The sequence below is a fragment of the Pimephales promelas genome, chromosome 2, assembly GCF_988280905.1.
Source record: "Pimephales promelas chromosome 2, fPimPro1.hap1.1, whole genome shotgun sequence".
NCBI classification, from domain to species: Eukaryota; Metazoa; Chordata; class Actinopteri; order Cypriniformes; family Leuciscidae; genus Pimephales; species Pimephales promelas.
The window spans coordinates 31,497,309-31,520,786 of NC_142770.1; the positions used below are offsets into that span (position 1 = coordinate 31,497,309).

At 39.0% G+C, this 23,478-nt stretch overlaps 1 long non-coding RNA gene across 1 annotated transcript; it reads right to left on the minus strand.

The window, feature by feature from the left end:
- Positions 1-10,987: 10,987 nt before the first annotated feature.
- On the minus strand, positions 10,988-12,219 carry LOC148997186 (uncharacterized). The gene is made up of 4 exons (XR_016147069.1): positions 12,040-12,219; positions 11,727-11,812; positions 11,576-11,638; positions 10,988-11,394 (listed from the first exon to the last, which is right to left on the minus strand). It is a non-coding gene; the product is annotated as an uncharacterized LOC148997186 (long non-coding RNA).
- Positions 12,220-23,478: the final 11,259 nt, after the last annotated feature.

The window sequence follows — 23,478 nt, forward strand, 5'->3', positions numbered from 1 at the left end:
GTGACTACCATGGCAAGGTAGTCACAGCTGCAGAAGGAAGGGCCAATGGATATCATCCTGTTCAAGGCTATAAGGGACATTCGTGTGGGGACTCAAATCAAATATGATTATGGAGTCAGGAGACATTCTTTCCAAGGAGAGGGCCTGGCCTTTGAATGGCTGGACCAATAGGCCATTACAAATAGTGCTTTTTTCATATACCATATTTGTTTTTTTACCACACAGAGTTTTTTATTACTTATATAATAATTTATTCTTTACTTGTTTAAGTTTCTTCATCTTTATGATGATTGTAAATAGTTTTGTACAGTTGTATTTTCTTCTAATTCATAATAAAATTTGTAATGAAAAATGCTAAAAGAAAATTTTTTACGGAAGCCTTGAACCGCAGCCAAAAAAGAAAAATCTGTAAAAAAAAAAAAAATATATATATATATATATATAAATAAAAAATCTGTAAAAAAAAAAGTCAAAAAATTTTGAGATTAAAGTCGAAACATTTTGAGATTAAAGTCGAAATATTTGGAGAGACGAGAATACAGTCTAACGTAGATGCTGCGTGTGTGTGCACTTGCCATTGTCTCACATTTCCACACAAACAGGCATTCATAATGGCCAATAGAGAGTTTCACACTGTGTGTGTGTGTGTGTGTGTGTGTTTTGTTTCATCAAAGGAAATTTAACAGGTGCCAATCTACCAGCATTAGGCTACCATTATAGGATGTTGTAAAATATACTGTGCCGGAATAGACTTTAGCCTATAGAAAAACCAACACGGAAAACACTAATCAGACTGGATGGAGAAATCCAGCTTTATGAATGAATGAATGAATGAATGAATGAGGCATTTATACAGCGCTTTCATATGTCTACTAGGCCTACACTCAAAGCGCTTTACAATCATATCAGAGAATCTCTCCTCAACCATTAGTGGTTATTAAATCTTAGTAAATCACAGGATCCGGCCAAATGATTGGATACAGAATGATGCACTTAAAATGTATCCAGAACGTATTTATGGTGAAGAGTTACGGTTACTGTTGTGTTCTCGACCCAGATAGTGTTGACTAGACGAGCACGAAAACACCTCAGAAACACTTGCACGTGTGTAAAATTTAGTTGAAAGCCCAGATAAAAGTAAAAAGTTATATTTTGTGTTAATCCATGGCAGTTCGACTTGACAAGTGCATTTACTTACACAAACAGATGCGCACTGTTATGAATGCACACACTTCTATGGAAGACTGTATTATCGTAATGTTTTGACTTTATTCTTGAAACGTTTCCACATTCATCTGAAAATGCTAGATTTTTTTTTTTATGTTGCGGTTCAGGGCTTCCGTAAAATTGTGAAAACTTTATTCATTTTAAAATAACTGTTTAATTTCTAAAGTTTTGCATGGACTGACTCCACCTGCACTTTCTACACAGATTAAACAACGGTCTGACAAAGGTTGTTGTACCAGAGCTTCATTCAGAGGTGATATAGAAAAACTACCTTTGGACAAACTCTTCTGTCCGTCAGAGGAGGTCATTTTTGGAACAGCATCCCAACAAACATTAGGGAATGTCCCACTTACTGCACATTTTAAAAACACCTTAAACAGCTTCTAGAAAGTTCCCAGTTATGTCCTCATTTTGAATAATTTTAGTGAGACAATGTATCCTGCCTGAATATGTTTCTTGCTTGATATTGCATATTGTCATATTCAACTGTTGCATTATTTTATTTGTCGTTGTCTTCCTTCCTCATGTGGGGACGTGGGTGATGTTCGCTCTAAGCTGCGCCCGTGCAAAAAATAATAAAATGCCACGCAGAGGACCGACACGAAACGTGTGGAAATGCATTTGATTGTAGTTTAACCCTCAGGTGCTCTTCGATTCGGAGTCACACTTGTTATCTTCCCGGTCAAAAGTGACTGGACACCTAAAAATGAAACTTTCTCCATCCCAGTAAAACCAATGCAATTTATTTTTGTTCTATAATATTTATTCTTTTTATTTAGTATTTTGAGACAATTTAAATGAATTTATTAATATTTATGCAATATTTATGGTTTATTTTTGCCATGGAAAAATATATATATTTTTCTATATATGAAGAGTTCAGATGCAAAAGCCTCTAAGTGCCATTTGAAATTTTCTTCTAAAATTATCATTTTTATCCAGCTTGTATATTTAAGTTCAGTAATTTCACTTAAATTGCAATGAGGATTACCTATTAATTGTCATTTAAGTGAAATTACTGAACTTGAATATATAAGCTTGATAAAAATGATAATTTTAGAAGAAAATTTCAAATGGCATTTAGAGGCTTTTGCATCTGAACTCTTCATATATATATATTATTTTTTTCAAAAAAATATGAACGCAGTATTTTAGTTTAATATAGAGTCTAGGCCTTCAGAAAAAAAAAAAAATTTGAAGAAAATTAGCACCATCTGGTTCCAGTATAGAGAAAAAGCGTAGAATCATGTTGTAACCACTAGATGACATGTACAGCTCTCTATGGAGAGGCATGTGAATTCCCCAGATGTTTATGAACACATTTTTTGTTGTTGGTGGATTTGTATATATAGTTGAAACAATCTCAAAAACTATTTCTTATTAAAAAATTTGACAAAAAAACTAAAACTTAAACAAAAATAACTTTTTTTCTTTAGGGGGTCATTTTTGACCAAAGAGCACAAGTGTGACTATTTTTTTAAGACCACTTAGCCTGCTCGGATCATGACCTCAATTTTTTTGTGTGTTCACATACATAATGTCATAAAAGTCACCAAGTTTCGTAACATTGCAATGAAGCTGTGATTTTTAAAAATTCAAAACATACTTTTTGTAATCAAAATTTATTGGTGTGTATGTGTATAAAAGTGTGTTTGTATGTGTGTGTGTGTGTGTGTGTGTGTGTGTGTGTGTGTGTTGGCATTTTTTTTTTTCATTTTTTACAATTTCTTTAGGGGGTCATTTTTGACCAAAGAGCAAAAGAGTGACTCATTTTTTACGACCACTTAAATTGCTCATATCATGACCTCAATTTTTTTGTGTGTTCACATACCCAATGCCATAAAAGTCGTAATTTTCTGAAGAAGCTGTGATTTTTAAATATTCAAAACAGATTTCTTTAATCACAATTTATTGGTGTTTTTGTGTATAAAAGTGTGTGTGTATGTGTGTGTGTTGGTGGGTGTGTCTGTTTTGCACTCTTGATGTTTTACAGTGTCACCCCTTCAATGCTGAGCACTTTTTTTCTGCATTGTGGCCGATTTGTAGATTGTACACACAAAAATTCTCAAAGTTTTTGTGTTTTTGTCAATTTCCCATTCATTTCCTATGGTCGGTCATTTTTGACCGAAGAGCACAAGTGTGACTATTTTTTTACGACCACTCAGCTTTCATAGAAAGAGAATGAAGAGAGCGTGTGTGAGTCCTGTGTGCGGACAAAATAGCTCAATACGAGAGGCAACGAGAAAATCACATCGTAATGTTTTAAAGAAGAGTGGTTTGATTAAAGTGGTGGAAATAACTGTTGATGGGCATATTTTATTATATTATAACCCTAAATAAAGCATCTCACAAAGGTATTGTTTAGGTTACATTAGGCCTATATTTTATTATATTATAACCCTAAATAAAGCATCTCACAAAGGTATTGTTTAGGTTACATTAGGCTGATATTTTATTACATTATAAGGCTAAATAAAGAATCTCACAAGGGTGTTGTTTAGGGCTCATTGCCATTAAAAGTTTAAAACCCCTTGCTAAAAAAAACTATTAGAAATTCATAAGGAATAAACAATCTGTCACGGTTTGATTCGGTTTGGTTTTGATCTTCTGTTTGCATTCTTAGTCACATGTCCTTGGTTTTCCCGCCACTTTTCTGTTACCTTCATTAGTTCATCTTTGTCACCTGTGTTTTGTTAATCACCTTCATCTGTATCACCTGGTTTGGTTAATTCATGTCTGTATTTAGTTCCTTCAGTTCAGTCACTCTTTGGGAGTAGTTTCTCTGCCTGTTTGTACCTGTCTGAAGTTTAATTTTCCCCAAACCATCTCAGTGTAACAGAGTACTTTTCTTTCTTACTATATTCTATTATTGGAAAGAATTGAACTGTCTTTCATTTTCTTTAATTTATTTATTTTTGAGCAGGGACAATGCAAAATATACATTAACCTTAAAAAGGAGAGATGCATTTTACCAGGTTGTAGCACTTGTGCTGATTTCCACCTGTAGTCTCTGGGCAGGCTGATGTCAACAGATATACATATTAATAATCCATTTATCCCAAAAACAATATATATGGCATTCATTTACAAATACACTCACACATACACATCAATTACAATACATTTTGGGAACATGTTTGTTTTAAAAGAAGCCATTTTTTGGCCCGATGTGGAAAAGTGTTGATTTACACATGTGGTCAGTTCTGTTGGCAACTTGTTCCACTGTTTGATGGCCACACATGAGAAAGCTAAGCTGCCGAAAACTGTTTTACACCGAGAAATCGTGCACTCGCCCCGAACAGTCGACCTAGTGGCTCGAGATGTCATTTCTGAGCTCCGTGAGATCAACTTTTTTTAACAGAGGGGTTGCAGTACTATTTATGATCTTAAACAAGAGACAGATATTTGAATATATGATTGTTTTCAAACCTAATATTCTATGTTTTTTTAAGAATATGATAATAATGAAATAACCGAGATTTCTTGTCATAAACGTTAGAGAAGTTTTATACAAAGATTCCAGGGGCCTTAATGCTGTTTTACATGCTTGTGAAAAACTCGTCATGCCGTATCGAAAGTGTGGAAATATCATCACATTTAGATGTAAATTAGATGCACCTATGGTCAAAGAGTTTCTATATCTAAAATGTGCTATATGAATTTAACATGTTTGTAATCTTTTTAATATGTTTTTTGAAATTTAGATTTGGGTCTAGAATGACTCCTAAACATTTAATTTGGTCTACCTTTTTAATTTCCTGACCCTCAACTGATTTTGTTAAATGAATTTTTTTTTTTTTTTTTAGCCAAATAGAAATCTTTTCCATTTCCTCAGTTAACTTTTGAGCAACATCCTTAACAGTGTTACCATGAATATACACCATTTTGTCATCAGCATGCATTATCATTTTAGCATTAATACACACACACGGAAAATCATCAATATAAAGTGAAGACAACAAGGGCCCTAATATAGAGCCCTGCGGCACACCCATAGTGCATGCTCGTAAGAGAGATGATACATTATTTATAGATACACTCTGCTGCCTTGCACTGAGAAAAGATTTAATCCAATTATTTGTACTTATACTAATAGAGAAATGTGTTAATTTATCTATCAGTAGTTCATGGTTTACTGTGTCGAAGGCCTTACGCAAGTCAAGAAGTCTTTCGCCCCTACAACTCCTCCGCTATCCAGATTTTATTTCCTTTTTTAAGTAGCAACATGCTGTATCCGTTGAGTATCGTTTTCTGAAACCAAACTGGAGAGGATGCAGCATTGTAATCAAGATGTTTCACAAGCTGTGCTACAACTACTTTTTCAAAGACTTTGGAGATTGTGGGAACGATGCTTATAGGTCGATAGTTAGAGACCTGGGGCCTCATTTATAAAACTTTGTGTAGGATTTGTGTCAGAAGTGGCATACGGATGAAACATAGGGCGTGCGTAAGCACAGAAATATTCGGATTTATAAAACCGTGCGCACGCAAATCCTATGCATTTTTCCCTTAATAAATCAAAATCAATTCTAAATGTAGTGCAGCTTTTGCGGCTTCATGTCACGCCCATAGTTGCCCATAAATAGTCCATGAAACGCCCACAAGTTAAATCATTCTTGGCATGATTGTGTTTATGGGGTGCAATATAACATGTATTCGTGGTTTTTCTTTTTTTAAAAGTCTTATTTTTCATAAACTTCACCTTTATTGTCAGCCGCGCGCTCCTCTGTCCCCTGAAAGAGCGGTTGACTTCCTGAGTCTATGAAACCACTCCCCCAGAAACAGGCAGTGGGCTCTGATTGGTTAGTTTGGGCCGGTGTGTTGTGATTGGCTAAACTGTCGCTCACATTGTCCGGAAGGTTAACGCCCATTACCTTTACAGGCGAAATGTGCCTGCGCTCCGGTCCAGATGCAGATGGTCCTGTAGTGGGACTGTGAGCAGAGCCGGCCCGAGGCATAAGCGAACTAAGTGGCCGCTCGGGGTTATTTTTTATTTTTATTTTTAGATTACTTAAACAAGTGACATAAATCAATGAATATGACTAAATGAATCATTCAAGACAACAAAACTCTGATTTAATGATCAATATACCTGCCTACAAGTTACAACTGCTGCTGTGTCTTGCATACACACATACAACGAGCGCCAGAACATCATTACCGGTATTATAGGAACAGACTTTGTTGGATTATGTCATGTAATATCTAACAAAGTCTCTTACGATAATAATAAAGCTTTTGAGGACAGTTACAATGTATTGAGACAGTGGAGAAATAGTAGGCCAAATATTTTTAGTTTTCAACAATAGGCTTGTTGAAGCCTTGCTCTTATGTTTCTCAGTTTTGACATAATTTTAGCAAATAATTTATTTTATGTTTTGAGACAGTTTTTAAGACTGTTAAACTTTTTTTTATTTAAGTATGCATCTATTTCTTTTTATTAAGTATTAATTTTGTTGTAGCCTAATACATAACCGTAGTGTGTTCATTTATAATGTATCATTATTGCGTGACATTTGTGTCAATAATCGTCAAACACAGGTGACTCTGCGTCGTGGGAGGTGCCCCCAAATCAAATTCTGCTTAGGGCCCCCAAAAGGCTCGGGCCGGCTCTGACTGTGAGAGAGCTGGGACGGACGGAGCCGAGCGGTGAATAAGTGGGTCAAGTTCAAATGACAAACACCTGTCTGTGATTTGAGTGATTGGCGTGAGGAGAGCGCATATAAGCGGGCCGTGCGGACAACAGTTTGAGAGAGAGACTGGCCGCTCGTGCACGTATCCTATGGAGTCCTGTTACCGAACACGGGACATTTGAAAGCTGTATTCAGCAGGAAGAGTTTTGTGTTCAGTGGGAGGAGTATTATCACCTATTATTTATTTTTGCCTTTGACATTCTGAGTTAACTTTATTTGAGCGCGACCTCGCGCTGTGAAGAGTTGTGTAAATAAAAGTGCACGAGTCCCAGTATTCGCCGACCCTGTGTCTCCTTTCATCACCCACACATAACAAACCTGTTCTTACATCACAAAGTGATGATAAAGTATACATGATAAATACATTTATAAAATGAGTACATATACAAATTCAGGTCCAAAATGTTTGTATGCGTTTGTCGTAGACACAAAATAGCATAACTAAGTGGATATAAAGCCAGCGCTGGCATTTGACAAAACTAAAACATCACATCTGGAATTATACATGCAAATACATTTAAAATGATGAAGTCTTAGCCTACTTACAGGTTGTGGCCCAACAACTGCTGCCTCTGGTTTTAAAGTTGAAACTACTTCATGTTTTAGTAACAGTTTCTTGTTGAATCCGGTGTTGAACTCGTGGAGATTCTGGAAGCTGTCTTCCGTAAATGAGCAGCACAGAGAGCTAAATTACCATCATCATTTTCAGGAACATAATCAAACATAAATTGTATCCATTGTTGACGAAGTACAGCGTCTGTGGGAAGCCTGAACACAGAAGACCTGACAGCTGCGTGAACAACTCACTCGACGAGCTGGAGCTGCTGAAATGTGGTCATGCTCTTTTCTGCTTATTCCGGAGGGAGGGGTTGATGCAAATGTGTGGGTTAGTGACGTACCATAACCCAGCTGTAGTCCCAATCCAGTCGTTTTTGTAGGCAATTAAACTTCCTGATTTTAAAAGACGATATCTCTGCTTACACTGAACTTTCAGCGCTGCAACTTTGCAGATACTGTTCATGCACCAACAGCAACATTACACACTATTTAACATGAAAAAAGTGAAATCGCAGTCAACCCCCCCTTTAATATTCATCAATTGCAAAATCATGTTAAACACAGAGAGGAAATAATAAAAATATAACTTCACTCAATGTGAAGTAGAAGTTATCGTTGGCGAGGTGGAAAAGAGGAGAGAAATGTTGTTTGGAGGGCACAGTGTGGACAACCAATATGTCCGTCTAATGGAGCAGATATATCAATTAGATCGTCAGTCAGATAGATAGATAATTAGAGAGATATATAGCCTAGATAGATCGATAAATAGGTGTATTATTTGTCCACTGGGGAAAGTTGTTTTCATTGTAAAAATGTCTTCATCAGCTCCGGAATCATGGTATTCATGCATATGCCTTTAGTTTGTTTTATTTTTGATAAAATAACGTATGACGTGTCTCAACCATTCAGAAAGCTGCAAGAAATTACATTTGCCCTGAACTATTTCCCATTTAGATTATAAGCGACATCCGTAGCTTGTCAGATGCAGAATTAAATGGTTGTAAATAAAATGCCCCATCACAATGCGTATAATGACGCACAATGGCTGATCTTGAGTTCTTAGAAGATGTGGCGATTAAATGGAAGGATTCGAAGCATCATCTTCACAACAAAAGGTGTGGAAAAAATATATTATTTATTGAAGAATTCCCTCATTGTGCAGTTTATTTCAGTTAGGACAGTCTTGATTTCGCCCAACTCCTTGGCCCTCTCTAATTGAATTAATGACTAGACGCTTTTTTGCCTCGACTTTGAAGTCCGACCATTTCTTTTTTATTTCGGCTACAGTCCGAGGTTGTGAGGCTCAGCATTTACGGCGTCTGTTACCTTTTGCCACTCAAGTGCCTTTTTGGCATTAGTAATGGCGAGAATATCAGTTTTGTACATTATTTCGTTCTGTTTACCATCTTATTTATGAGGATGAATTGTATAAGCCAATATTATTGAAGAACATGTTTCTTTCTTTTTTTGGAAATGTGTTAATTTTCATTTCTGTTACAGATCGATCAAACGGGTGTTCGTGTAGGCTGTTAATTGTAAGACTTGCTTTGTGAAGTCTTCGTGTTATTTATGAGAGGCAGTATTGCCATTTATTTCACACAACCGTCTACAGTTTCACACACTTTCACGTGTTTTTTCCACCTGCCGACGGTGTCGCCATTTCTCATTTCACCCGTTTTTGTGAGTACGCCTGGGTCAGAGCTGACGTGAAGGACCGCACATTTTACCGTCAAGTTTGCTTTTTATAAACACCAACTATTGCGTAGAGAGCGGCGTAGCCTTCTTTTGTGCGTACGCAACGTTTATAAATGAGGCCCCTGGAGCTTATCTCCTGACTTGTGTATAGGCTTTACTATGGCCGTTTTCAAAGCTGTAGGGAAAGTACTTTCATTTATAGACTGATTTATAACTTTAGTGAGCATAAATTCATGTACAATACAAAGTATTTACAATACACTTACAATAAGTACTTTACTCTACTTACAATACAGTCTGTCTGGGTTGTCAGTTCACAACGAGGCTCTATTTAAATTTGTCACACATGGTCTGTGAGAGGCAAGCAGACGTCCGGCAAAATCACAGTCTGAAAAATAGAGTCAGAGATCCAACCACTCCAGCTCCAGGACGTAGATCAAACTCAATTATTTCATTGGTCAAACTGAGGCTCCATTTACCTACATGAAACTACACTGTTTAGACGCTATTGAGGCTCCTTTTACATGAACATCAAGTCCATACGCAAGCTCCCAATTTTGTCCAATCATCTATAGTTCATTCGCAAGCTCACAGTTGACAAACAAAACATTGATAGTTCATAGTCTTGTGTCATAAAATGTGACACAAATTGTAAAGAATCAAATGTTCAGCCACTCCAGCTCCTCTTCCTCCCCATGAAAAGTCCTCTTCTTGATGCCGTGGTCGAAGCAGATCTTATCATCTTTCTGAATGTCCGTGGTGGCCTGAAAGAGCAGGACATGCCTGTCTCCCCCCTGAAGCTTCACTATGCAGTGGCATGGCTGCACGTTGTGCTTCTTCTTTGAGTGTGTAATCCATCTCCCGATGGTTTCCAGAGACGGGTGGCACTCACAGGGGAAAGTCTCCGCATCGATGCAGATTTCGTCAGCGCCATGTTTGAAGAAAAACAGGTTGCCCAGCTGGTCCTGCGTCTCTGCCATCTCCCTGCCCTCAGCACCTGTGATCACCTTTCCGTGGAAATCACACAGGATCGAGCCCTTCCCGAAGGCCTTGGTTGCAACAACGCCTGTGGTCAAAAAGAGGGAGTCATTAATGTGCTGTTCATGATGTTATTATATTCATTTTATTTATGGATTTTACTGTGCTCATAAGACAGTTGTACATACCTTTCTGCTCCCCAAAGGCCTTCACAACCAGACCCGACCATTTCTGCCTGGTCACCCCCTTGATGATGCCCGGGTCACTCTCCGCCTGTGCTCTGCTGAGCGGCCTCCACTTCGCCATGATGTCCTGTGGACGAGGATGATTGGCCGTCCAGCCCTCTGCATCTATGACTAGGATATTCTGATGTTTACCGTGTGCAGAATTTTCAAAACTCATCGGAACATGAAGTTTAAATCCAAACCAAGGCAATCCGAGAAACCTGCGGCTGTTCAAAATACGCCATTATTTCACCGCAGGGTGTCAGTGTTCGTCTACACTAGTGACCGCGACGCTGAAATGTGTGAACAGATAAATAACATCAGTACGAAACACAAACATTTCTTTATTTGGATTAAATATTGTGATCATTCAGTGTCATTTTTCAATGTCAATCGTTTTACTATTACATGTTCATGCCCAAAATGCTTAATTAATATTCAGAGAAGTTGACTGTCATTCTCCTCTAACTGTGGGCGTTCTGATCGTAGGCACCTCGCGATCATTCATTCATTCAACTATTTTAAAAAGACAGGAATAAGCACCAATGTACTTTTTATTAGTCAAATTCATTAAAAAAATGTAAACTCAAGTATAGAATATGAGTAGGCTAAGAGAAAAATACTGTTGTTAATGAGAAGATAGAAGACTGCTGCAGGTTAGTGGATATATATATTTAGCCTATTTATTATTCAGAATGGAAGAGTTGGAAAGAAAATATATTTATAGGAACATTTCAGCAGGCTCGAGATAATTAATACAGAGATCATTATTCATTGTTTTAATCAATTGGCATCCATAAAACGTAGTGATAATCTGCATTCTCATGTATGGACATGCGATGAACACTCCCGGAAACTCCCGGTATGTAATAAGTAAAACGCGGAAGTAGTTGTGCAAGTAGTCCATTGTTTACACATTTAGCTTACCAGGTCTGACATTCTTTGATCCCTGCCGACGGTAAAACCTGTCCCAGGCTTTGACCATAGCGTCCGGATAACGTCCACGGACACAATGTACACTAAAAAGTAAATGAATCGTTTACCCAAGGTAAAATTATAGAAAAACTATTTCTTTCTAAACAAAATGTCCTTCTTATGCGTGGATTCTTAGAAATATAACATGCAAACTTCCAATTACCTCATTTTACACTTATATAAGCTATAAAAAATAAAATAAAAATAAAAAGAGTAGAAGCATACTTGTTGAGCCCAATAAAGCCATCGGTCTTGTTCGTCTCGTTTATTTTAAGGCTATTTATCTGCCTGTAGGAACATTAAAGATGTGTTGAATATTTACACACCACTCATTCAAATGCATAACATATTTGTTGAGATATGCCAGAGATCCTACTTAGAAATGATGATTTCATGGAGGATTTCACGAAACGTTTTCTGATGTTGACCGTTGACTCGATGACTTCCTTCTACAGGGATGATCTATGGAAATTACACTTAAACATCACTTCAGTCATTTTTGTATGTTTAAGAAATAATTCTGCTTAAAAATCAGTGACTAAACATCTATTTACATAAATAGATATAATATTTAAAATACATTTTGAACTTATGTATGTGTTAGGTGCATTAAGTCACCCTGTGCCCTGTAAGACAGTAAATAGTATGCTTCTACAATGAAATTGTATATGGATAAATTGAGCACATACTTTGAGAGCGATGGCCTCATTAGAACCATTTGAAATCGAGAAGACCTCTGCAAATGTCCCCTCGCCGATTTTTAAACAATGGTTCATGCCAGCTGGAGGGACACAGTCAAAAAAACAAAGTGGTCCGCTCTGCTGGCATTCCCGATATATTCTATCGGCATCGCTGATATTCTCATCACATGAAGTCTGGAACACAAAGGCAGAGTAAAAAAAAAAAAAATGGGAGAAAAGAGACATCACCCAGCTGGCATTTTAACGTTGATTCACCGGTGAAACAACGTCAGGGATCAAGGTTGGATCAACATTGGATTATGTTTCGATTTTGCAAATCTAATCAACGTTGATTTTGCAACGTTTCACCGTTGACATCATGAATGTTGTTTCACTGTTGATGTCGCGACGTTGTTTCATGATCTCTCCTTTCAATATTGGTGAGTAAAAGTTGTATGTCGAAGTTAAACCAACATTTAATTATGCTTCGGTTTTGCAAATTGAATCAACGTTGCTATCGTGATATTGTTTCAGTCTTACCTTTCAACATGGGAGAATACAATTATACATTAAATTACAACGTAGTTTGAATACACGATCATAACAATGCTAACTGATTTAGTGATTAACTGTACATACTGTAGTCTACACTAAGACATTGTTTAATGTCAAATGACTGACAGCAATGGCTTAATTACAAACACATTTAATAAAGAGTTAGCACATGCTCAAGATTGTAAAACAAGTTTTATTTTGGAAAACAAAACAAAAAAGTCTAAAAATACTTTCTACATCTGAAAACTTTAACTTGCAGTGTTTTCAAAGTAATGTTAAAGTAAAGTACAAATCTGAATGGAATACTTAAAAGACAGTTTTTGTTCAATTACAGTAAAACTTAGATGAAATACATTTAATATTTTAAGTGTACAGTAACAGTAGAAAAACTTAGCATCTCAATAAAATGCGACAGCCTTTTGCATTGCTCTAGTAGAGTCCCAGCTTGAGGTCTGCTCCGATGCCATCGCTTCCTCTTGCTCCCTCTTCACTTCTTGTCTGCTCTCTGTACGATCCTGTAGCCCATAAATAAAAGCAAAAACAGTTAAAACTGAATACAAAATTATTTACAAGATTTTCACTTTACTGTTCAATAACAGTCGAGTTGAAAAAGTATACAACACTATCCAAGGCATGTTATGTATTCAGATGTAAATGTACAATATCAACCATAATTAACAAGCAGTTCTTCAGAGCCCTAAGGTGGAATTGATTGCTGCTTAATATTAAAGGTCACTTTTAAATTAATTTTTTATATGTTTTATCTCACCTCAAGGGCATCCAAGATGTAGGTGTCTTTGTTTCCACAGTATTTTCAATTTTGACATTTTTAGGTCAAACCGTTCTTGTCTGTCAGTCATATAATGGAGGTCTATGGTCACCACCTCAAAGAGCAGCACAGAGAAGTCCAGATTAAACATGATTTAATGACTCGTAAATGTATATAGATAGACAGATTGAGAGATAGAGAGAGTTTGTCATTGCTATACCATAGGCATGTAGGCATACATTTTAGAAAACATGTCAAGATAGGCTACCATACCATCCTCACTTCTCTCCCAAGGCAGGATGTAGTCCTCTGTCAAATTGGAAGCCAATTCCCCATCAATCGTATCCTCTGCAACAGTATCGTAGAGTACAATCTTTTGTCTTAGTGTTTTTTAATTCTCTTATTTTTCTTCTCTTTCTTTGTCTGGTCTGGTTGCTATCTGCAAAGTGAAACAATAAAACTCTAAGGAAAACAGAGTTTTTGTTTGTTTGCATTTGGAATGTGCCATTTCAATATTTGTCAACCAACCATGCTGACGATAGAGGTCCTGCTTCTTGCGTAGCAGGGACACTATGATACTTTCTATCTCAGCCCTGAGATCCTCTGTTGCTCCCTGTTGTGTTGCGCTACCTGGCTCTGAATAGGTAACACAGTCAAGCGATAGTTTCATTTGAAAGATTCTGATCACCTTATGTAGTTCATATTTGAACAAAGTAACTAACAGTTGTATTTCTGAAGAGTCCGAGCACTGTGCATGATTTACCTGTGATTGCCCACTCCTGAACATCACACACCCACTGCTGTGCTGTTTGTTCAGTGATGCCATTTCTCAGGCTGAAATCACTGAAGCTGGCAGCTTCCACCTTTGCCCTCTCTGAGATCTTTAAATGACACACACACACAAAAATTCGGGATCAAGAAATTCATTAATCTACAGTTTAGAAATCAGTGTATGAATGAGCTTATTACAGATGTCCTTACCTTGATGTATCTGTTGGCCAAGACCTTGTGAAGGTTTGCTGTTTTTTTTTTTGTTCCACCCCATGGCCTGTTGAGTGAGCATATTTTCTCTCCCTGATTGAAAAACATAAATCTGCATGAGTGATTGGATCAGTTTAAATGGGAAATACCATTGCAGTTAGACATGACTTAATACAACAATTACTTTAGTGAGAGGAAAACATGAAAATGACATTTTAGAAGTCAGAAATACCTCCTCACGGTGTATGGTTTGTAATATGTCATACCAACCTGCCTTTGTCATGTATTTAGTGACAAGAGCTGCCCTGGAGAGGAAGCTGTTTACCTACATGTAAAAACAATACAGAAATTAATGTATTCCCATTACTTAACACAAAAAAAAAATACACAAAACATGTAGCCATATTATTAGTATATTTTTTTTTTATAATATCTGATCGTTAATTAGCTCTCCCCTTATAATGCCATGGAAATTAAAACGAACACACCCTTTCAGTGGTCTCCATACACAGAAAAATCGGGCTTGATCTTGCCAATTTGGTTAAGTTGGGAACAACCTTGGTGTGATGGCTAAGGCCACACTAGAATGAACATTTGCATTGGTTCTAGTTTATTTTTATTTTTTATTTTTTTTTGTATGTAAGAATGTATATTTTTGTTTGGTCTAATGAATTAATGTTCTCTGTTTTGGTCTATTTATGAATTTCTTTGCAAGTAATTTGTTTGCTTTAATTTAATTTACCCATACCTTGGAACTGAAAAGTTACATTGTCTTTGCAGTGGTTTAAACATCAAGGAGTAACAAAATCTACTACCATTTATTTCTAGAGTGCACGCTAGAGTAAATGAAAGAACCACAACCAAAATATGGGTTTAAAGTTTTATTTAAGTTGGTTATATGTTTCTTACCCTTGGTTTCGCCGGGATCCATGACTGCAGCATGGAACGGTTTGGAATAAAAAGGGTGCGGCTTTTTCCTGGTGTCCTTTATATAGCTCATGGAGGATCATGGGAAATGTAGTTTTAGGACAATAGGGGTTGGGTTGTGTGTTAATCCACATGTGTTTAAAGGAGGTGTTTATGTATGAATGTGTAAGTGTATTTTCTTTATGGCTTTATGGTAAATATTATTCTTATGTTCATTCAGGTCCGTGTATTGTTGTATATATTTTCCCCCTTTTTTATGTTTAATGTAATGGAATGAGAAGTCTTGTGATTTACCCCTGTAATTATCCAAATGGTTTGTTCTGGGTTGTTAAAAGTGCTTCCATGTCTGTGGCTGAGTTAGTTCTGGTGTGGGATCCCTGGTGAAACATCTGAGACCCAGAACTCAGTAATGTGCTGTGGTTGCCTCATTTATTAGTTTGTTTGTGTTATTTTGTTTTTTTTCCCTTTGGGTTTTTGCACAATGTCTGGTCAACCCTCAATTGTTACCATCAAATAAATGACACTTTATTGACTCCACGAATGTCTCCTGAAAATTTAATGGAAAGAACCTGACAAGATGGTGGCAGCGGTGGTTTTCTGTCCAGGAGGAGACTGCCTGTAGAGAGCAAAGTGCGGAAAGGATGGCGCCTAAGAGAGCAGTACGCGCTGTTGTTCCTACTGACGTCGAGAGCGCACCAGAGGAGGGTGAGAGGCCGATGGAGGATGCGAAAGGTGGGGCTGAAGAGGAGTCGGAAGGGGATGTACTGGAGCTGAAGCGGATGTTTCAACGGTTCATGCAGGATCAGCAAGAGAGAGAAGACCGTCAGATGCAAGAAGCAGCTCGACAAGAGACGAGATGGAAATCTCTCCAGCATCATTTCCGTCTTCTACAGGATGAGGTCAGCCAGCGAACTCCGTTGGGGGTGCGAGACAGGAGAGCTGCTGAAGTAGGGGAATCGCCCGGAGCTTCAGGCTCCCACAACGTGAGCCATGGTTATGTGCTGAAAGAACCAAAGATGCAACAGTTGAGTGAAGCGGACGACATCGAGCATTATTTAACCACGTTTGAACGGATTGCTGAGGTATGCAGATGGCCAATGGAAGATTGGGCCATTAGACTCATTCCATTGCTGACGGGCAAGGCGCGCAGTGCATATGTGGCCATGGATGTTGCAGACGCAAGTGACTATGTGCAGGTAAAGGAGGCTATTTTGAAGAAGTATTCCATCAATCATGAAACATATCGACAGAGATTTCGTTCTATAGAGGTGCTGGAAGAAGAGACCCCTAAAGAGCTGTATGTTCGACTGAAAGACTTGTATCAAAAGTGGGTGAGACCGGGAGAGAGAACGAACCAAGAGATCGGAGAAATAATTGTCCTTGAACAGTTTCTGCGGATGCTTAGCCCGGAGCTACAGACGTGGATTAAGGAGCACGGCCCTTCAACAGCTGAGGAGGCGGCACGTCTAGCTGATGTTTTCGTGGCGGCACGACGCAGGGCTGAGCCCTGGAGTTTCACTCGCTGGAAGACAGCGCGAGAGGGATCTTCTCGACGACCGATTTCAACATCTCAGGGAAGCAGGTTGGCAACTGAGGCAAGTGTAAAACGAACTGAGAACTCTGGTGTTTCTGGTTTAGAGACAATTAGGTGTTATAAGTGTGGTCAATTGGGTCATAAAAAGCCAATGTGTCCACAGTTGACAAAAACCCTTACTAATACATGTTTTGTACCTCGGGAAACCATACCTGAACCTGCCAACATTCCTGTTCCAAAGCAAGTGATAAGAACTGTTGAGTTAAATGGGAAGAAAGTCACTGCCTTGATCGATACAGGTTGCACGCAAACCCTAGTGGAGTCAGAACTTGTACCTGAATTAGGTGCTTGTGGTAATGCTCCAGTAATAGTGAGATGTGTTCACGGGGAGGAGCGTCAGTATTCTGTCACTGATGTATATATGGGCATAGCAGGGCAAACTTATGTGATGAGGGTAGGACTTGCACAGAACTTACCATACCTAGTTATTTTAGGCCATGATTTTCCTGCGCTGATAGATTTATTGCCTCATGGGGATAGTTGCAATGTAGTTCTGACGCGAGCTCAAAGTAAACAGAATGAATGTGAGGAAGAGGAAAACTCATTGTTGTCGTTACCATTTTTTGATTCTGAGTTGTCTGTGAATCAATGTAAAGAAAAGAAATCTAGGAGGGAACGAAGACAGGAAAAAATTAAGAGAACCGTAGTGCAGGCAAGAGACTTAAAAGAACCTGACAAACTGTTGAATGCTGATCAGATTCCAATACCTGAGGATTTAAGGCAGTTGCAGAAAGGGGATGCTGAAATCTCTAAATTGTATTCCCAGGTGGTAGAGGCAGCTCAAACAGGGTCGACTGTATTCATATTTCAAGGGAAATCTTTTTGTCTAATGAATGACTTACTGTATCGTAAAATAGGGGATAAACTACAGGTGGTATTACCTGTTAACGTACGTAATACTGTGATGACGCTGGGGCATTCCATTCCGTGGGCCGGACATTTGGGTAGGCGAAAGACGCATTCTAGGATAAGTAAGCATTTTTACTGGGTGGGAATGTCTAAGGACATCGCTGAATTTTGTAAAGCTTGCCCAGAATGTCAAAGCAGCAACATTCACAAACCCCCTAAGGCACCGTTAATCCCCTTACCAGTCATTGAGGTTCCCTTTCAGCGGCTTTTGTAGGTCCGTTAGAACGAAGTAAGACAGGCTACAAGTATATGTTAGTCATTTGTGATTATGCAACTCGGTTTCCAGAAGTGTTTCCGTTAAAAAACATCAAAGCTAAGGCTATCGCATCATGTCTGGTTCAGTTTTTTTCTAGAGTAGGTATTCCAAAAGAAATACTGACCGATAGAGGAACGAATTTCACGTCTCAATTTCTGCAACAGGTCTATCAGCTGTTGGGAATAAAAGGGTTAAAAACAACTCCCTATCATCCGGAGACGGATGGGCTTGTAGAGCGATTTAATCAAACGCTAGTGCAAATGCTTCGCAAATTTGTGAATGAGGTGGGGACCGACTGGGATCAGTGGCTACCATATCTCATGTTTGCTTATAGGGAAGTTCCACAGGCCTCCACCGGGTTTTCGCCTTTCCAATTGATGTATGGCCACGAAGTGCAGGGACCATTGTCTCTTGTGAGAGAACTGTGGGAGGGGAATTCGGGGACGCCAACCAAAACAAATGTTATCGATTATGTGTTAGCCATGAGACAAAAATTGCAACAAATGACGGAATTTGCTTCTGCCCATTTGAAAGAAACCCAGAAAAGGCAAAAGACATGGTATGATAGGAAGGCGAAATCGCGGTCTTTCGAGCCAGGTCAGAAAGTTCTCGTGATGCTTCCTACATCCGAAAATAAACTTTTGGGTAAATGGCAAGGGCCGTTTGAAGTGACTAGAAAAATAGGAACCACTACTTATGAGATAGGGACCCCAGGCCAGACACGATCGCATCGGGTGTTGCATATTAATTTGTTGAAGAAATGGTGCTCGCAGAGTGAGAACGCAGTTGTTAATTTGATCCGACTCGTGAAAGATGAGGAGGAGGCGGAAGAGCAATATTTACCTGGTAGTCAATCGTTGCTGCAAATTGACTTAAGTCATCTTTCGGTAGAACAGCGAGCTCAAATTGAGCAATTGTGTGATCCAGAGCTGTTTAAAAACCAGCCAGGCTATACCACAATTACGACGCATAAAATAGTGCTTAAAGAAAATGCACGTCCGAAACGCATGAGTTATCGCATCCCTGAACGTTTGCTGACCGCTTTTGAAGAGGAAGTAAGGTTGATGCAGCAAATGGGCAAAGTGGAATCGTCAAAAAGTGAATGGTGCAACCCGGTGGTATTGGTGCCAAAAAAAGATAATACCCTCAGGTTTTGTATCGATTTCCGCTATTTAAATTCTGTCTCCAAATTTGATTCGTATCCTATGCCTCGTATTGAGGAGTTAGTTGAAAAACTCGGAAAGGCTAAGTTTATTAGTACCATCGATTTAAGTAAAGGATACTGGCAGGTGCCTCTGGACTTGGAGTCGCGAGAGCTGACCGCTTTCCGTACACCGAGGGGGCTAATGCATTTTCGGGTGTTACCGTTCGGCTTGCACGGGGCACCCCCGACTTTTCAAAGATTGATGGATACGGTATTGGAAGGTTTAGGAGAATTTGCGGCGGCTTACTTGGACGATGTTGTGATATTTAGTACATCCTGGGAGAATCACCTTCAACATCTTCAAGCAGTTTTTCAACGAGTTAAAAATGCTGGCTTAACCATTAATCCAGCAAAATGTTCATTAGCTAAAACCGAGACCGAGTACTTGGGGTACGTATTGGGGAATGGAGTTATTAAGCCTCAAGTGCAGAAAATCCAGGCAATTCAATCCTGTCCACTTCCAGCTACAAAAAAACAAATTAGATCATTTCTTGGTTTAGTCGGTTGGTATCGGAAATTCATTCCCCATTTCTCAACCATCGCGGCACCATTAACCGATTTGATTAAGAAGACGAATGCTAACAAAGTGCAGTGGACTGCGCCCGCTGAAGAAGCATTTCGTGAGCTAAAAGGGGTGCTGAGTAATGAACCCGTTTTACGTAGCCCTGATTTTGAAAAATCATTCGTTCTTCAGACAGACGCGTCCGATTTAGGGTTGGGAGCTGTCCTGATGCAGGAAGAGCCTGGAGGAATGCATCCTGTGGTGTATTTGAGTCGGAAATTGTTTCTCAGAGAAACTAGATATTCTGTGGTGGAGAAAGAATGTTTAGCGTTAAAATGGGCTCTCGACTCATTGAAATATTATTTGCTTGGCCGAGATTTTGTAATCGAAACAGACCATAAAGCTTTGAAATGGTTGAATAGAATGAAAGATACGAATTCTCGCTTGACCCGATGGTTTTTATCTATACAACCTTTTCGCTTTACAGTGAAGCATCGGCCGGGGGTCGAAAATATAGCAGCCGATTTTCTTTCTCGCTCACCGTGCGAGAATGCATAGGTAGGGGGAAATGTGATGGCTAAGGCCACACTAGAATGAACATTTGCATTGGTTCTAGTTTATTTTTATTTATTTTTTTTTTTTGTATGTAAGAATGTATATTTTTGTTTGGTCTAATGAATTAATGTTCTCTGTTTTGGTCTATTTATGAATTTCTTTGGAAGTAATTTGTTTGCTTGAATTTAATTTACCCATACCTTGGAACTGAAAAGTTACATTGTCTTTGCAGTGGTTTAAACATCAAGGAGTAACAAAATCTACTACCATTTATTTCTAGAGTGCACGCTAGAGTAAATGAAAGAACCACAACCAAAATATGGGTTTAAAGTTTTATTTAAGTTGGTTATATGTTTCTTACCCTTGGTTTCGCCGGGATCCATGACTGCAGCATGGAACGGTTTGGAATAAAAAGGGTGCGGCTTTTTCCTGGTGTCCTTTATATAGCTCATGGAGGATCATGGGAAATGTAGTTTTAGGACAATAGGGGTTGGGTTGTGTGTTAATCCACATGTGTTTAAAGGAGGTGTTTATGTATGAATGTGTAAGTGTATTTTCTTTATGGCTTTATGGTAAATATTATTCTTATGTTCATTCAGGTCCGTGTATTGTTGTATATATTTTCCCCCTTTTTTATGTTTAATGTAATGGAATGAGAAGTCTTGTGATTTACCCCTGTAATTATCCAAATGGTTTGTTCTGGGTTGTTAAAAGTGCTTCCATGTCTGTGGCTGAGTTAGTTCTGGTGTGGGATCCCTGGTGAAACATCTGAGACCCAGAACTCAGTAATGTGCTGTGGTTGCCTCATTTATTAGTTTGTTTGTGTTATTTTGTTTTTTTTCCCTTTGGGTTTTTGCACAATGTCTGGTCAACCCTCAATTGTTACCATCAAATAAATGACACTTTATTGACTCCACGAATGTCTCCTGAAAATTTAATGGAAAGAACCTGACACATAGTTTTTATTTTTGTAAACCACATTTAGTCTCGTTTTTATTCGTCAACGATATTGCATTATACATTTAGTTATAGTCATCGTCACACGACCAGCATTTACGTTGCGTCTCGTCTCGTTTTCGTCACGTGATAAAGGTTCGTTGACGATGATATTTCGTCATAATTTTCGTTGACGAAAGCAACACTACCCACTTCCTCCTAGGGACACCAAATTTGAATCTCGTTTAGAACGGGTTGAGAACTTTCCGGGGAGACCAACCACGGCCCCGTGGGCCGCCAGGGGCCAGAGCTAGAGCTTAAAGGGTTAGTTCACCCAAAAATGAAAATTCTGTCAGTATTTACTCACCCTCATGTTGTTCCAACCCCGTAAGACCTTCGTTCATCTTCGGAACACAAATTAAGATATTTAAGATATTAAGATCGCTCCTGCATACAGTCCATAGGCTTCTTGAGGGACTGGCTCTTGCTGTCCCCGAAAAGTCATTAAAGACATCGTTAAAATAGTCCAAGTGACTACAGGGGCTCAATCTTAAGTTTATCAAACGACGAGAACACTTTTGTGCGCAAAAAAACAACAAAAATAACGACTTTATTTCAACTATTCGTTTATTTCTCCCTCTGCGCGAGTCAGGTTACTAGTTTAATAGCGTAAGCTTCTGTTATTGTACGTCACACGCATCACACACACATGACCAGCGTCGGCCAATAGTGAGCCTACGTGTGACGTAGCTCTACGCAATCACACTACGTTAAATGACTACAGGCTCATGGAGAAGGAAGTGAATAGTTGAAATAAAGTCGTTATTTTTGTTGTTTTTTTGCGCACAAAAGTGTTCTCGTCGTTTGATAAACTTAAGATTGAGCCCCTGTAGTCACTTGGACTATTTTAACGATGTCTTTAATGACTTTTCGAGGACAGCAAGAGCCAGTCCCTCAAGAAGCCTATGGACTGTATGCAGGAGCGATCTAAATATCTTAAATATCTTAATTTGAGTTCCGAAGATGAACGAAGGTCTTACGGGGTTGGAACAACATGAGGGTGAGTAAATACTGACAGAATTGTCATTTTTGGGTGAACTAACCCTTTAAAACGCGAATTTTCATGTTCGAAAACTCAACGGATCCAGCCGTGGGTGGGCTCTTTAGAAGCGTCTATTTGAGCTGAAAAGAATGGAAAAAGTAGCCCCCTTTGGCCGCGTTTTCTTGGAGATATAAGCCGAAAACCGTCGGGCGCGTTCTAAAATGGCGGCCGCATTCCAAAATGGCGGCCGCCTAATTGCGGGACAAAATCGCCCGTATCTCGGGGACCCGGGCGAGTTGGACATCATGGGTGGGCTCTTTGGAAAGGCCTTATCCGCCACTGTAATCTATTCGAGTGTGGGGAAGGTGGAGAAAGCAGCTCCTGAAAAAAACGTCCTTTCCCCTCCATTGAATGTGGATGGTGACTGAAAAATGTGAATGGTGACTGGAGTTTTCACCTCTACTGTACTAAGCACACTCTATTGAACATCACACTAGTTTTGATCATTGTATTTTAATTAAAATCCACACATTGATGTACATTACAGCCATAAATGATGTATTATTAGCCTCAAAAAACGCCAGTCCACTCTGGACAGTCCTCTCAGTTGAAAGTGGCCTAAAAACTCCCTGTTGACTTTGGACAGTCCTCTCAGTTGAAAGTGGCCCAGAAAACCCCTAATACCGCCCCCAGTCCACGTCGGACGGTCCTCTCAGTTGAAAGTGGCCCGGACACCGCCCCCCCCCCAGTCCATGTCGGATGGTCCTCTCAGTTGAAAGTGGCCTAAACCCTCCTGCTGACCTTTTCCAGTCCACTTTGGACGGTCCTCTCAGTTGAAAGTGGCCCAAAAACCCCCTGCTGATTTGACGACCTTTTCCAAGTGGCCTCAAAAAGTTTTTCTTTGAAAACTGTTTTATGAACCACCTCCACTGTACTATGTACACTCTATTAAACACATAATAAAACACACTAATTTTCAAGTTAATTCAGTGTTTAGTTTGCATGAAAATGAGTGTCCTCGAAACCACTATTTGGCGGGACAAATCGTGGTTTCGTGGACAAAGTGGTTTTTGAGCTTTTATTTTAATGAAACATGTTTAACAAGACTCAGTGGGGCCCCCTGGAAAAGTCTGGTGGGACCTCGTTCAGTGGTTGAAAGGTCAAAAAAGGATGAAAAAAGGCCATTTTGAAACTGACAGGGGTCAAAAAGGTCAAACC